The sequence below is a fragment of the Ptychodera flava genome, chromosome 15 (assembly GCF_041260155.1).
Source record: "Ptychodera flava strain L36383 chromosome 15, AS_Pfla_20210202, whole genome shotgun sequence".
Classification (NCBI taxonomy): domain Eukaryota; kingdom Metazoa; phylum Hemichordata; class Enteropneusta; family Ptychoderidae; genus Ptychodera; species Ptychodera flava.
Genome location: NC_091942.1, coordinates 32817403 through 32823463, shown reverse-complemented (window position 1 = coordinate 32823463; position 6061 = coordinate 32817403).

Genomic DNA, 6061 nt, shown 5'->3' with positions numbered 1-6061 from the left:
TGAAATGTCATTGAATGGCTGGCAGAGACGCTTAATAAAACCAAGAGATTTGAAGGCTCTAGAAACAATGTTATTGATGTGAAAAGAATAATTAAGGTTGGAAGTAATAGGTAAATGCCCAAATCCTTGACAACAGAGACCCGTTGAAGAGGGGTACCATTGATGGAGTAATCAAGAGAGGAAATGATTCTTTTCTTAAGTGTAAAACTGATAAATTTACATTTACTGATATTAGGTGACAGTTTCCAGTTGTTACACCATTGTGCAAATTTGTCAAGATCTTGCTGTAACATGACACAGTCAGCGAGGGATGTGATGGTGCGATAGATCTTGGCATCGTCGGCATACAAGCTGAGCTTTGAAGAAATGTCTAACAGTGAAATATCGTTAATAAACATAACAAAAAGTAGTGGCCCCAAGAGTGAACCCTGGGGCACACCTGACGAAGCAGTGTACCATTTTGACGAGCAACTACGAAACACTACCCTCTGTCGTCTAAGATGAAGATAAGAAGCTAGCCAACTATGCAGGTTACCACTTATACCGAATTTGGCGGCTTTGTACAGGAGAAGTGTGTGACAGACACTGTCAAAAGCCTTGCTAAAGTCCGTGTAAATTGAATCTACCTGTTGTTTATTGTTCAGTGAAACAGAGATGAAATCTGTATAATCCACTAAGTTAGTTGTAGTGGATCTGTTTTTAACAAATCCGTGCTGGTCGATGGAAATATTTGGTTTAATATGTTGATAGATATGAGGAACAATAACTGCCTCGAAGATCTTAGCAAAAAGAGGCAACAAGGAGATTGGGCGGTAATTTTCAACTGCTGATTGACCACCAGATTTAAACACGGGGACAACATTGGCCTGTTTAAACTGAGAAGGAAATGACCAAGACAAATGGATTTTTGGAATAAAATTTGGAGGGGAACAACAAGAACATCGGTACAGTGTTTAATGATGCAGGCGGAGATACCGTCCGGGCCACTCGCTTTGTTCAAGTCAGAGAAGCGATGACTTTCTTAATACTGTCCGGACATATATTAACATGTGATAATTGTCCAAAACATGGATAATTAAGCTCGGGCAGATTAGGATCATTGTTTTCAGTGAACACAGAGGCAAAAAAATCTGCAAACATTTGAGCAGCCTCGGAACTGGAGTTAGAATGCTTACCGTTTAAATTCAAAGTTCAAAGAATTCAGAGTTAATTTGCGTTTTGATTCACGTAACCCAGAAGCGTTTGCTGTTAGGTACCGTCAGGTTTTTACGGCCGGGGGGGGGGCGGCAAAATCCAGGGGGGGGGCATCATAATTTTGGAATCCGCAAAGGGGGGGGTCATCGCTTTTCACTGGTAGGAAAGGGGGTCACCACATTTTCAAAAACATAATACCAACAATAAAGTTCACTTTATGCCATGGCCATGATCGACCCTCTTTACCGGCGGGCCGCCTTCGGCGGCCCACTACAATAAATATACATTATGTATTACCCATGACCCTCTTAACGGGCAGACGCCTTTGGCGGCCCACTTCAATTAGGTTTACTTCATGCAATGGCCATGATTGACCCTCTTTACCGGCGGGCCGCCTTCGGCGGCCCACTACAATAAATATACATTATGTATTACCCATGACCCTTTTAACGGGCAGACGCCTTTGGCGGCCCACTTCAATTAGGTTTACTTCATGCAATGGCCATGATTTACCCTCTTTACCGGCGGGCCGCCTTCGGCGGCCCACTACAATAAAATATGTATTACCCATGACCCTCTAACGGGCAGACGCCTTTGGCGGCCCACTCCAATTAGGTTTACTTCATGCAATGGCCATGATTGACCCTCTTTACCGGCGGGCCGCCTGCGGCGGCCCACTACAATAAATTGACTTTATGTAATACCCCACGGCAATCTTACCGTAAAATTCCCAATTGAAGCCGCGGCTTGTATTAGAAACATTTTTGAGGGACCCCTGGGATCACGACTGAATAATGGTAATGGCCGCGCCCTTCAGTGGCCCTGTCAAGTAAAGTCTACTTTATGCAATAGCCATGATCGACCCTCTTTACCGGCGTGCCACCTTTGGTGGCCCACTAGAATAAAGTTGACTTTACGTAATGGCCCATGACCCTCTTAACCGGAGGGCTGCCTTTGGCGAACCACTCCAATAAAGTTTACTTTATACAATGTCCATGGACATGAGTTGTCTATGGAAATGAATTAAAAATTGCCTTACAGTCGTCCTAATTAACAGACGTTTCAATGGATGTGGCTGAGAAGTTTGTGCACTGGCATCGAATAAAGTGCGCCGCGTACCGGAGTTCAAATCCAAACCATGCGGGTAAATTTGACATATGGGTTTTGGTTATTTTTCAGGAGGGGGGGTCATCAATTTTTTTCGTCTGACAAAGGGGGGGTCATCTTTTTTTCACAAAAAATGCAGGGGGGGTCTATATTTTTTTGAAACACGGCGACAAGATTTTGCTGGCCCCCCCCCCTCGCGAAAGATAGGAATGGTTACTAAATTAACATCACTATCTTTCCGATGTTGACCAACCTCTGATAAGTCCACGGATTAGCATAATTAGCTGTGTTGACTAATTAATTACAGCATGTGTGTATGAGAGATATGCGTCCTTGTAATGGAGTGTAAAATAAATAAAGAGTCACAGAGGCTAGGTTAGGTTATACAAACCATTTATTTTATTTATTCCGATCATTCAGAGCATGAAGAAAGAAGAGAAAATGATAGAGAAAACAGTGTGAAAAACTCAGAACTTATTGGGTCGCCTGTGGTCAGAAGGGGAGAATTGAACGCATTGTGACTTCGTTAGGGGTTCATTTGTAGAAATCTGAGAATCTTAGAATTGATTTTATTCTGTCATACTCCCCTCCCAAGAGGTATTTGTGTGTGAAGCCTTACTCAAACAATGGAGAAGGGGACTCATAAAATTTGTTGTCATCTTAAAAGGGAGGGTCATCAATTTGTTTGGTGCAATGCACAAGTGGGTTCACTTATTTTGACAGATGCACAGGAAGAATTTGCCTTCCACCCCCGGTCATAGTGACTGAACGCCCCCTAATGTTCTTCAACGCATTTCAATCAAACGACAGCACAATAGGGGAGCTTGTTTTTCTTCTGCCCTGGCTGAATGATGACACAGTACCTATATTGAAGTTCCCCATTGTTATTCTTGTTAAGCAGCGTCACACTATCGGTCGGTATTCCCCTGACCAAGTTTAGCGCTGTAGTGCTCACATCGCCTTTGAACCAACTTCGACGTTTAAGCAAATGAAGAGTCATTAGTGTCGTTGTTTTTGTTGTTGTTTATGTTGTTATTTGGAAGTAAAATAGAAGAAGCTGAAGGGCTACACAACTTTGAATAACAATTTTGGAATGACCACACCGGGTCAGTTGTCAGATATGTAATTTCACAAGTCACTGACTGTCTAATCTAATGACGCAGTCAGACAGACAGAGAAAAAGCCAAACAACTGACAACCGTGTCAAACCAGTGCAAATGCATTTATTATACTCCTCTACAGAAATATTTTACTCGATCTCACTCTTGCGACGTTTACAAGAACAGCTTTCTCATACATTACTCTCTCTCTCTCTCTCTCTCTCTCTCTCTCTCTCTCGCTGCCGACGTTTCGCCCTATAGGAAAAGCTTCTTCAGGTGCACACGTAAAGAGAGTGATAAAAGGTACATATTTCAGTATGTTTGTAAACTGCAGCTTGAAAGTGGAATTTGTTCAATTCAATGTACTAGATTTTTTGAAAACTTCAAAATGTACATCGCTGGTGTACAAGACTTTGAAAAGGTAGTAGTGGATTTGACCGAAAAAAACTTTTACATTGCAATCTTGGTTGGAAAAAAAATGTCTAGAATACAAAAAAGAATGTACCTGATAAGCTATGGGACTTATCTTGGTGATACCGTTTGATGGGAAAGGATATGAGTGAGGACAAAGGAAAACCCGAATTTATACAGTTTAGCAGGATGTGTAGAGGGCGCTTTACTCTTTTCTGCATGTTGTCACCTGTTCAGACATAATACAGCATTATATAACCCTGAGTTAGTAATCAGCCTCTTATACTTTTTGGTCAATTCTGTTGGCTTTTTTTGCCATAACCCAATGCAAACCTTCGTAAAAACTTGACACCCACAATGATTAATTGTAAAATTTGACAACCCCTAAAAACTGTTTTGTAAAAGTCACCCCTCAATTTCCACCGACCGTGTCCCTCCCCGTAAAAGCAAATGCTCCCTTTACCGTAGAGTTCCTGTAGTTCACAGATAATCTGCGAATGACGTAATTCAGGAGTAATTCCGGTGTAATCTGGTGTCTCAATCACGCCAGAATCGATCAGAAGTCAGATATTTTTATATATTATATGCACAATCAAACTAGCACAGTTCATAAAAATTGGTCTTTTGACAAGACAGAAACTCCCCTAACTTGTTTTTTTAGTTATGATTTTCTTTTTTCTTCCTTCTCTTCTCTTATTCTATTGTTGTTGTATTTATTTTTGATATGTAACCTTTTTAATTCCCAGGGAATTATTACGTGTTATTGATTAATAAAAAAGTGTACGCAGCCGGCCCTGAGCATAGGGGGTCGTAGAAATGTCTGTCCCCAGGGGTAGGGGCGGGATGTCTTGGTCTCAGGAAAGGTTTATTCTTGCATGGTTTATTTTATAAAGCTTCTTTGGTCTTATGTTAGCACTAGTTCTGTAACGATTTCTTTTTCTCCGTCATGTGTCACGTTCCTTTGACAATCTTACGTGAAGTTTTGTCACTGTGCTGCGTCTATTACCTGATGCATTTGATTGCCTAATGCGCAAAAACAAGCAATGGTAATACTGCTCATAATTTCAATAAATTTTGTATCATCATATAGTGAGAAGAAATTCGGAATCTTAGATGAAATACGGTAAAATAGACACTCTCTATCTTTTTGGTGTAATTTGCAATCCATTATAAAGTGTTTCTCGTCATCCAACTGGTCTATACGAGTGGGGCAAATTCTTTTTTCCACAGGGGTTTTAGAATGTCCGCCTGTCTCTATTTTTAGATTGTGTTAACCAAGTCTAAATTTGCTCATTATATTTCTTAATTCATAGTTTTGTAACTTTATTAAGTATTCTTCCAAACCAAACTTTTGTTTGAATAATCGGTATGTCCGTAATTTATTTTTGAATTTAGAGCTTGATCTGTTATCATTATTAAGATCACTTTTCCACTGTGTTGTAAATAAGTCTTTTATGTTACAATGTATCTTGTTCAATATAGATGCTGATAATTTGGTGGAAGGAAAATCTTGAAAGTCCATACCAGACAGTTTGGCAAGCGACTCAGTTGTTTGATACCAGTTACTTTTTACACTTGAATTAAATAAATATGATTCACTCAAAAAAATGTTGTGTGATTCTACCATGTGGTTGTGATATTTAGGTAATTGATTTTTTACACAAGTGTTCTGTGGGTAGCGGCCCAGTTCTCCGTAAATACCCGATTTGAGAGTTGACCTAGGAACACTTTAAATATAACGGCAGAAACTCAAATGTACATCCTCAATGGGCGAGTTGGTCTTACATTCGTCTCCCCAAACCTCACAGCCATATGTCAAAATAGGTTTTATTAATTTATCAAATAAAGACAGCATCAATGGTACACTAAGATTTGAATTAGATGCTAATTTTCCTTTCAGAGAAAACATTGCCTTTTGTCCCTTTAATTTGAGGTTTTTCATGGCTTCTTTAAATTTGCCATTAGGTCATAATACTAATCCAAGATAATTAAATCTATTAGTAGTTTCAATTTCTTTTCCTCCAATATAGAAGGTATTTTTATCAAGTAATCTATTGCTTTTATTAAAAATCATAACTTTAGTTTTCTCAGTATTGGCAGTTAGTTGCCATTTTTTTAAATATTCATAAAAACTATCAAGGCTATTTTGAAGGCCAGTCTTGGAAGTAGATAAGATAACAATATCATCTGCATAAAGGAGACATTTCACTGGCACATTATTGATATAAGGGGGATTACATGATTGGTTA